Here is a 9744-nt window from a genome sequence, read left to right as displayed (position 1 = left end):
CTTCCTTCCTTTAATCTTCTGCTGCATTCCTTCGTCAGTGCAGGCTCTTCATCAGGCTTTAGTCATCACAATCAGGACAAAAACAACCTCATCAGGGCCAAAAGATCTGCTGCGAGGTTCGTTCTTCATTTGTGTTCCCTTGTGTTGTCTATAACTAGAAACAGAGGTAAACTGTCCACTGTTCTATATAACCCGCTAGACTTGTCCCAAAATCTGCTAAACTGTCCCAAAATATGTTAAACTTCTATATAATCTGCTAAACTGTCCCAGCACTTCCTAAACTTGTCCCCAAACCTGCTAAACTGTCTCAAAACTTGCTAAACTCGTCCCAATACTTGCTAAACTTCTCCCAAAAACCTGCTAAACTGTTCCAAAACCTGCTAAAGTATCCCAAAACCTGTTAAACTGTGGACAAGATCACTCAGGATGGCTGATAACAGTCAGGGTAATCAAGATCAGTCAGGATGGCCGAGCGGTCCAAGGCGCTGCGTTCAGGTCGCAGTCCGGTCTTCCGGGCGTGGGTTCGAATCCCACTCCTGACAAAATTTTTTTTCCAGTACCGTATCATGTTCTCACACACGCAGTTAGCTACAGGAAACAATAAATGCGTAATATAATTGACAACCTCATTATTAGGGAGTATTTAGACAAACATAACCTTGATAGATCAGTCACAGCATGGCTTCACGAACTTGCCTGACGAACTTGTTGATTTTTTACAGTAAGGTTTACGAAGCGGCAGATAATGCTGATAGTTATGACATCCTATATCTGAATTTAGTGAAGTGTTTGACAAGGCACCGCATCAGAGGCTCCTGAGAAAGGTTAGGACACACGGGATAAATGGTATGATGTTAGACTGGATATGGTTGTGGCTGATGGGAAGGCGTTAGGCTAGATAAGGTCATGGCTAAGCCACAGGCGACAGAGAGTTGTAATAAACAGTTCTAAATCCGAGTGGGGTCAAGTAATCGGTGGGGTGCTACAGGGATCAGTATTAGGGCCATTGTTGTTTCTGATATATATTAATGACTTGGATAGTGGAATTAGTAGTGATGCTAGTAAATTTGCGGATAACACGAAGACAGGTAGATTAATTAGGTCAGAATCGGATGCCATCGCCTTGCAGGCAGATTTGGATAGGACGAAAGAACGATAGACAATTCCCAAATGTAATTCAATATCAACAAATGCAAAGTACTTAGCGTAGATAGAGGAAACCCACACAGTAGGTACACAAAACAATAAAGCTCTGGTAGGCTAAGGGTATGAAAAAGACTTAAGAGTTATAGTTAGCTCTGAACTCCAAGAAAGCAATGCATAGAGGCCAGAAACAGGGCAAATAGGATATTAGGATTAATTTTAAGGAGCGTTAAAAGTAGAAGTCCTGAAGTAATATTAAAGTTATATTTGGCGCTGGTCAGACCTCATCTAGACTACGCTGTGCAGTTCTGGTCTCCATATTACAGGAAGGATATAGGTCCACTGGAATCAGTACAAAGGAGAATGACTAAAAGGATACAGGGGATGAGGAATATTCCTTACGAAGAGAGATTGAAGCTGATAAATTTACATTCTTTAAAGAAACTTAAGTAAGAAGGGACCTGATAGAAGACTTTAAGTGGTATAAGAGTTATAACAAGGGGGAAGTAACCAAAATTCTTAGGATCAGTAACCAAGGCAGAAGAAGAAATAACGGGTTCACACTTGAAAAATTTAGGTTTAAAAAAGAGATAGGAAGGAATTGGGCCTCAAACAAAATGGTAGATGAATGGAACGCACTCAGTAATTAAGTTGTTAGTGCTGAGTCATTAGGGAGCTTTAAGAGAAGATTAGACAGATTTATGGATGGGAATGATACGTGGAGATCGATAGGTAAATTTCATACAGGGACTGCCACGTGTAGGCCTGATGGCTTCTTACAGCTTCCCTCATTTCTTATGTTATGCTCCAAAACCTGCTAAACTGTTCCATAACCTGCTAAACTGTCCCAAAACCTGCTAAAATGTCCCAAAACCTGCTAAACTGTCCCAAAACCTGCTAAAATTGTCCCAAAACCTGCTAAACTTGTCCCAAAACCTGCTAAACTGCCCCAAAACCTGCTAAACTTGACCCTTGACCTGCTAAACTTGACCCTTGACCTGCTAAACTTGTCCTAAAACCTATTAAACTGTCCCAAAACATTCTGAAATATCTCAAAATTTTCTAAACTGTCCCAAAACCTTCTAAACTGTTCCAAAACTTGCTAAACTGTCCCAAAATCTGCTAAACAGCCTCATAATCTGCCAAACAACCCATCCTCTGCTGTATAATCTGCTAAACAAACTATTTTCTATCCTCTAACTTATCAAAACACAGAATACTCGTACACCAATACATCAACGCACGTTTCAAGTTTGTCAAGGAAACTCACTCACTCACTTTGCCTGAAGACTTTAACGTGTGTGTGTGTGTGTGTGTGTGTGTGTGTGTGTGTGTGGTGGAGTGGAATGGGAGGGGCAGGGGAGTGGAGGGGAATGGCGGGGGTGGGGGTTGCCTGAATCAAAACACGCCGAGGGAAGCCCGTTAGGTCCAATCCAGCGCCAAAGCCCCGCACAAGACGGCCTTTGATTTGCGTTTATTAGGTTGAGGCCGAGGTGTTTTGTGGCGCGGCGACCATTCACACCCTGTCTCTCGCAACTGGCATAATTAACGCTTTGTTCACGCTGGCTGTGGCGGTGACGGTGGTTGTGGTGGTGGCGGTATAGTGGTGAGGTACAGGGGCTGACGGGGCACGCAATGGCCTCCTCCTCCTCCTCCTCCTCCTCCTCCTCCTGCTGGTGCTCCTTCCTTCCAAGTCACTCTACAAACACATAAACACTCAGTTCTTTCCCTCAGGACGCAGTGTTGACCAAGACACTTGTCAGGACGGCCAAAGGAAGTCTTTTTGTTGTAGTGGAGGCCGGCAGCGCCTCCTCCTCCGTCTTGTTGGCGCTCCGGATCATCCCTCACGCTTTCCCTACCTCCCGTCCCGTCAGCCCCAACACACACACACACACATACACACACACATACAGAAGGGAAATACAATGGTATGTTGAGAGAGAGAGAGAGAGAGAGAGAGAGAGAGAGAGAGAGAGAGAGAGAGAGAGAGAGAGAGAGAGAGAGAGAGAGAGAGAGAGAGAGAGAGAGAGAGAGAGAGAGAGAGAGAGAGAGAGAGAGAGAGAGAGAGAGAGAGAGAGAGAGAGAGAGAGAGAGAGAGAGAGAGAGTGTGTGTGTGTGTGTGTGTGTGTGTGTGTGTGTGTGTGTGTGTGTGTGTGTGTGTGTGTGTGTGTGTGTGTGTGTGTGTGTGTGTGTGTGTGTGTGTGTGTGTGTGTGTGTGTGTGTGTGTGTGTGTGTGTGTGTGTGTGTGTGTGTGTGTGTGTGTGTGTGTGTGTGTGTGTGTCGCATGGACACAAGAAAGTGCTATCCATATATACAAGAGAACATGAGGTACTTTACAATACTATACAATAACGCGGTCAAAGCGTTGTGGAGTATACTCGATTTCAGCGCTTAGTTTTAGAAAAAAAATAAAGAAAGGAGGAGAAGGAGGAGGAGGAAAGAAGAACCTACATTACACTCCTCTTTCCTTTCCATCATCTCACCTTCCTTCCTCTCATCTCACTACAACTACTACAACAACATTAACTACTACAGCTCCTTCTCCTCTTCCTCCTCTCCACTCAACGCTACATTACTTACCCTCCTGCTCCAGCTCCTCCCCCTACTCCTCCTGCTCCCCCTTCCTCCCGTCTTCCCCTTCAGTAGATGGTCAAAGATTTCGCGTCCTAACAAGCAATTTTAGGTTCGGGGATACGAAAAGAAAAATCCCAAATATTGACTCTAGGGAATCCATCTTGGGACGATTTATGTCAACGAAATGTCGTAAATATACTTGATAGGAGAAGTGTGCGAGGGAGGGATCGATGAGGAGGAGGAGGAGGAGGAGGAGGAGGAGGAGGAGGAGGAGGAGGAGGAGGAGCTGCGTTATCTAAATGTTTGTGTGTGTGTGTGTGTGTGTGTGTGTGTGTGTGTGTGTGTGTGTGTGTGTGTGTGTGTGTGTGTGTGTGTGTGTGTGTGTGTGTGTGTGTGTGTGTGTAATTTTGTATTAGTTCGTGTTTGTTACATTCTCTCTCTCTCTCTCTCTCTCTCTCTCTCTCTCTCTCTCTCTCTCTCTCTCTCTCTCTCTCTGTGTTTACTTCTTTACGTTGAGTGGCAGTGAGTGGCGAGTGGGAGAGGGAGAGGGGAGAGAGGAGAGGGAGGAGGAAGGAGAGGGGAGGAGTTAGAGGGGAGAGGAATAGAGCGTAGAGAGAGAGAGAAAAAAAAATGGATGGATGGAATATAAGGTAAAAAGTTATTAGTTATTATTATTATTATTATTATTATTATTATTATTATTATTATTATTATTATTATTATCATTGCCTGTGCAGTAGTTAATTTTTCTAATTTATTTTCTTTTGCGGTGATAATAATGCCAGTACTTTCCGCTTTCCATAATAATAATAATAATAATAATAATAATAATAATAATAATAATAATAATAATAATAATAGTTATAATAATAATAATAATAATGATAATAATAATAATAATAATAATAATAATAATGATAATAGTAATGGTGGTAATATTTGCCGTTATATTGATTCTAATGGTGATGGTACAAAATGATGATGATAGTAATAGTGATAAAGATAACGTATAATGATGATGATGATGATGATGATGATGATGATGATGATGGGTGATAGTGCAAGTGCTGTGAATGATGGTTCTAGTAGCAGTGACAACCAGCGGTAATTAAATAATGATGATGGTGACTATGATGACGATGATGCAGATGATAGTGGTGAAGATAATGACGATGCTTGCTGTGATAATGGTGGTGGTGGTGGTGGTGGTGCCGGTAATGATGATGTGATAGACGAAAATCAGAATGCAGTGACAATCAGTGAGTGAGTGAGTGAGTGAGTGAGTGAGTGAGTGGGTGAGTGATTTTAATGAGGCGAGCGTGTCATTATTGTGAGTGGTGGAGCATTACTGGCAAGGCTCCTCCCGTGCTGTGTGACCGGAAGTGTGTGTGTGTGTGTGTGTGTGTGTGTGTGTGTGTGTTTTTTCCAAGGACCATTATGCAATTTGTTATGAAGCCGAAGCTGAAGTCACCACACACACACACACACCTTATTTAAGAAAATTCTTATAAAAAAAACAACTAGAAGAAGAAGAAGAAGAAGAAGAAGAAGAAGAAGAAGAAGAAGAAGAAGAAGAAGAAGAAGAAGAAGAAGAAGAAGAAGAAGAAGAAGAAGAAGAAGAAGAAGAAGAAGAAGAAGAAGAAGAAGAAGAAGAAGAAGAAGAAGAAGAAGAAGAAGAAGAAGAAGAAGAAGAAGAAGAAGAAGAAGAAGAAGAAGAAGAAGAAGAAGAAGAAGAAGAAGAAGAAGAAGAAGAAGAAGAAGAAGAAGAAGAAGAAGAAGAAGAAGAAGAAGAAGAAGAAGAAGAAGAAGAAGAAGAAGAAGAAGAAGAAGAAGAAGAAGAAGAAGAAGAAGAAGAAGAAGAAGAAGAAGAAGAAGAAGAAGAAGAAGAAGAAGAAGAAGAAGAAGAAGAAGAAGAAGAAGAAGAAGAAGAAGAAGAAGAAGAAGAAGAAGAAGAAGAAGAAGAAGAAGAAGAAGAAGAAGAAGAAGAAGAAGAAGAAGAAGAAATAAACATAAGTAAAGCGACAACTATTGTAAAAGAGAGGTCATGAAAAGAGACAACGAGGAGGAGGAGGAGGAGGAGGAGGAGGAGGAGGAGGAGGAGGAGGAGGTGGAGGAGGAGGAAAAGAGGCAAGAAAGGAAAAGTGAAAAGCCAAAAAAAAAGCCAAAACCTTCAAAAAGCCACCAACAAAAACAGCCCCCCACCCCTCTCCCCTCCCTCCCCCCCCCAAAAAAAAAAAAAAAACACTCGACTGCTCAATATCTTCGTGAATATAAAACGGGAGATGATCGTGACGGGAACTGTCCAGGTGAGTCCAGGTGTGAATCTCTGGCGGGTCACAGGGACTTACATAGAAGAGTTCCTGTGGTCTTCTCTTCTCTCTCTTTTTCTCCTATCGCATACATTCTCCTCCTCCTCCTCCTCCTCCTCCTCCTTCTAAGCCTCCTATTCACTCATCTCTTCCTCTCCCACCTTCCTTCTTCATTTTCCTCTCTTTTCTTCACGCATTTCCACAGGTGAGAGGTGGGGGAGGGGAAGGGGGAGGGTACAGGACACAAAGCTTAATTACCAATCCTTTCACACCTGCAGTCGCTTCCACATCTGCACCAAGCCCTCCTCACCTGTGCTGCCCTCACCTGTACTGGCCTCGCACCTTTCCTTCCCCTCTTCTGTCAGGTATGTACGTACAATGTCATTTTATTATCTTTAATTTTTATTCGTGGAAGTAAATTTCTCTCTCTCTCTCTCTCTCTCTCTCTCTCTCTCTCTCTCTCTCTCTCTCTCTCTCTCTCTCTCTCTCTCTCTCTCTCCTTCAATCGCTGGCATTCTCAAGGGGGATTTTCTGGGAGAATTGAATTTAATCTCTCTCTCTCTCTCTCTCTCTCTCTCTCTCTCTCTCTCTCTCTCTCTCTCTCTCTCTCTCTCTCTCTCTCTCTCTCTCTCTCTCTCTCTCTCTCTCAGGTAGGCTTCAGTACACCAGACCTTTCCCTCCCCTCCTCCCCACCAGCAGCTGATTACACGTGGATTAATAAGGCATAAATCAACCCTACATTAGTTTGATTACTGTAGGCTTTCCCCTGTTAGCATGCAAATACCCGAGAGAGAGAGAGAGAGAGAGAGAGAGAGAGAGAGAGAGAGAGAGAGAGAGAGAGAGAGAGAGAGAGAGAGAGAGAGAGAGAGAGAGAGAGAGAGAGAGAGAGAGAGAGAGAGAGAGAGAGAGAGAGAGAGAGAGAGAATTTAATTTGTAGCATCTGATAAAGGTCTTTTAACACATTTATAGCATATGGTAGTGAAATGTGTTTGAATGATACGTGTTGCACTTTATTACACAAAACGCCCTTCATATTTCCCTCGTCTCCCTTTCCAACACACGCCCCTGCACGCCCACCACTTGTCTCGCGCCCTCACACTCTAATCCATCACGTTATTCACTCGCAAGGGCAGTCTTTTCGTAAGCTCCCAAACCAAAACGCTACCCATGTTGATAAGCACCTGAACAAATAAGTATCGGTTCCTCAGTTGGTTATGTTTTCGTGTGGGTGTTCACCAACCTCACTAGTTCGCTTACTAAAGTTCTAGGAGCGCACGGCCAAGGCTGGCAAGCGTGTATCACTGCTGTAATCCAAGTCATCAAGAAGAAATGAAACACTTAAGAAGAAGGAAGAATGAGACAAGAATGAATAAAAAAAATAAAAAAAATGCAGTAAGAAGAAAAAAACAAATGAGAGATGATAAACATGAAAGCAGGTACCAAGATTACATGAAGCTATCACTATTCTGATAGATACAGATTAAGTAGAATTTATAAAAGCTTAAACACGTTCCCTTGAATCCACAAAGGTTAGTAGACTTAGCGACGCAGCAAGACCGTGCAACACAGAAACACAACTTAAAACAGCAGAATGGAATAAACAAAACCTGTGAAGGGATGTCAACACTGCACAAGAAATCTCCGTTCATGACTCACGAGAAGCACTGAGGCTGCACCCAAAACTAGACAGGTGCAAGAATGGAGGGGAGTACTCCAGCCCCTCCACTCCAGCCCTTCCTCCTCCTCCTCCTCCTCCTCCTCCTCCTCTCCACCCGCTAAGCCCTCTTCAAGTCTTCCTCAAGTGCGTGGTAAGAACGGAAAGCCACAATGGAAGCCACTTGTGAAATAAAATCAAATAAGGTTCTTTGTAGTGTAAGTGATTGTATGGTGATGGATGGAATGTCTGGCGGAAGGAATGTGGGGAATGAAAAGTGTTTGTGATGGATGTTTTTCGTGTCTAGTTGATTGATTGACTGATTGACTGACAGACTGGTTGACTGATGGATACTTCTCGCTCACTAACTGACTGACTGATGAAATGATGAGAATTTTTTACGATGGATTTTTTTTTCATAACTAGTTGATTAATTGACTGACTAAATGACTGATATGAATATGGTAGGAATAATAAAGTCTTCGATGGATATTTTTCGTAACTGACAGACGGACTGACTGATTGGTCGAGCGATTAAAAAAAATGTAGGAATAAAAATTAATGCGATGGATATTCTTTATGACTAATTGACTGATTGACTGACTGACTGACATGGGGAGAATGTAGGGAAAAAAGTCTATGCTGTTTTTTCGTATCAAAATGACTGATTGACTGACTGACTGACTAAATGATTAAATAAATGAATGAACATTAATTTTTGATATGCAACGTTGAGATTCATGAAGCACTTCGTTCACTGGAGTTTTAATACAAGAAGTACCATCAAGAAGATTAGCATCTGTATTCACTAGAGTTTCAAAGAGAGAGAGAGAGAGAGAGAGAGAGAGAGAGAGAGAGAGAGAGAGAGAGAGAGAGAGAGAGAGAGAGAGAGAGAGAGAGAGAGAGAGAGAGAGAGAGAGAGAGAGAGAGAGAGAGCATCAATAAGAGTACCATTTATCAAACAATTCCTTGCATTGCCTGGAACAGGGTATGGAAGGAATCACCCCATCACCACCACCACCTGCCGGCCAATTACTAAAGTTACACCACAACATAACTAGTCATTACGGGGATAACAAACCATAACTAGTCATTAGGGAGATAATAAGCCAATCATCCTGCAGAGGGAAGGCACCACACTAACCTATAGAAGGTGTCAGGTGAGGGAGGTAGGAGTCGTCAAGAGAGGAAGGCCAACAGGTACGCTCCACAGGTACGCTCACGAAACACCTGCAGGAGTGACGGAGTGCTGTGCTGATGGCCAGGGAAGAGGAACCATCAGGAACTATCTTGGCTTGAGGGACGAGACGAGGAGAGGCGAGGAGAGGCGAGGCGCGACCTTCAAGTCAGAATTAGAGGGGCGAGGGAACGCGGCTCAAAATGGACCCTCTCGTCAGCCAACTTGCTTCGATTACCATGCTGATAGAGGTTATGACGCCTTGCCTCTCTGCTTCATAATATGTTGATGCCAACTCATTAAAACACTCCAAACCTCATTCGTTTTTCATTAAACAATTATGGGAGTAGTCAAGTGATTTAAATACCCAATTATCGAGGGTGCGCAGGATACTGTTCACACTTCGCGCCCCGCTGTGTTCAGGCCCGCCCCGCGGCGCCCCGGCCTGCCACGGGAATCCCTGAGCCTCGGGAGTGGCCTCGAGGGGCTGATGAGTGGCGAGAACGAAGCGTGGCTGCAGGAGGACGCGAGGGGCCGCCGCGTGCCGTGGAGGCGAGGGCGGCGCGGCGGGAGGAGCGCGAGGGAGCGAAGCATTGTGGGACGAGGCTGTGACGGAGGAAGACAATTTCGACAGGCTCTCGTCCCAGCGTCGCCAACGCCACCATTGCTGCAGGTGTGCCAATGCCACGGCGAAGCGACACCTTCTCCCAGACCAGCACTTAAAGACGCCAGTGATCAGCATGTCCCGAGGCGCGGCGCGGCAGGGAAGGCCACCAGGACGCAGGTCACCGGGAGGGACGCCGCTGCCTTGGCCGCGGCCTGCAGTGGATTGGCACCCCTGTCAGGCTGCCTATTGGCTAAATCACATCACGAAAGTTTCCCTTCTT

The 9744-nt window shown here is 44.1% G+C and overlaps 1 long non-coding RNA gene and 1 other non-coding gene across 9 annotated transcripts in view; one reads left to right on the top strand and one right to left on the bottom strand.

Annotated features, from left to right (window-relative positions):
- The window catches only part of LOC135100725 (uncharacterized), a 63121-nt gene that overhangs the window by 33521 nt on the left and 19856 nt on the right, over nucleotides 1-9744 (bottom strand). The gene's annotated exons all lie outside the window — the stretch shown is intronic.
- Trnal-cag (transfer RNA leucine (anticodon CAG)) lies at nucleotides 459-542 on the top strand. The gene has a single exon. It is a non-coding gene; the product is annotated as a tRNA-Leu (tRNA).

Source organism: Scylla paramamosain, chromosome 5 (genome assembly GCF_035594125.1).
Source record: "Scylla paramamosain isolate STU-SP2022 chromosome 5, ASM3559412v1, whole genome shotgun sequence".
In the NCBI taxonomy this organism is placed as follows: domain Eukaryota; kingdom Metazoa; phylum Arthropoda; class Malacostraca; order Decapoda; family Portunidae; genus Scylla; species Scylla paramamosain.
Note: the sequence above shows the minus strand (reverse complement) of the source record. Positions and strands in the feature narration are given on the sequence as shown.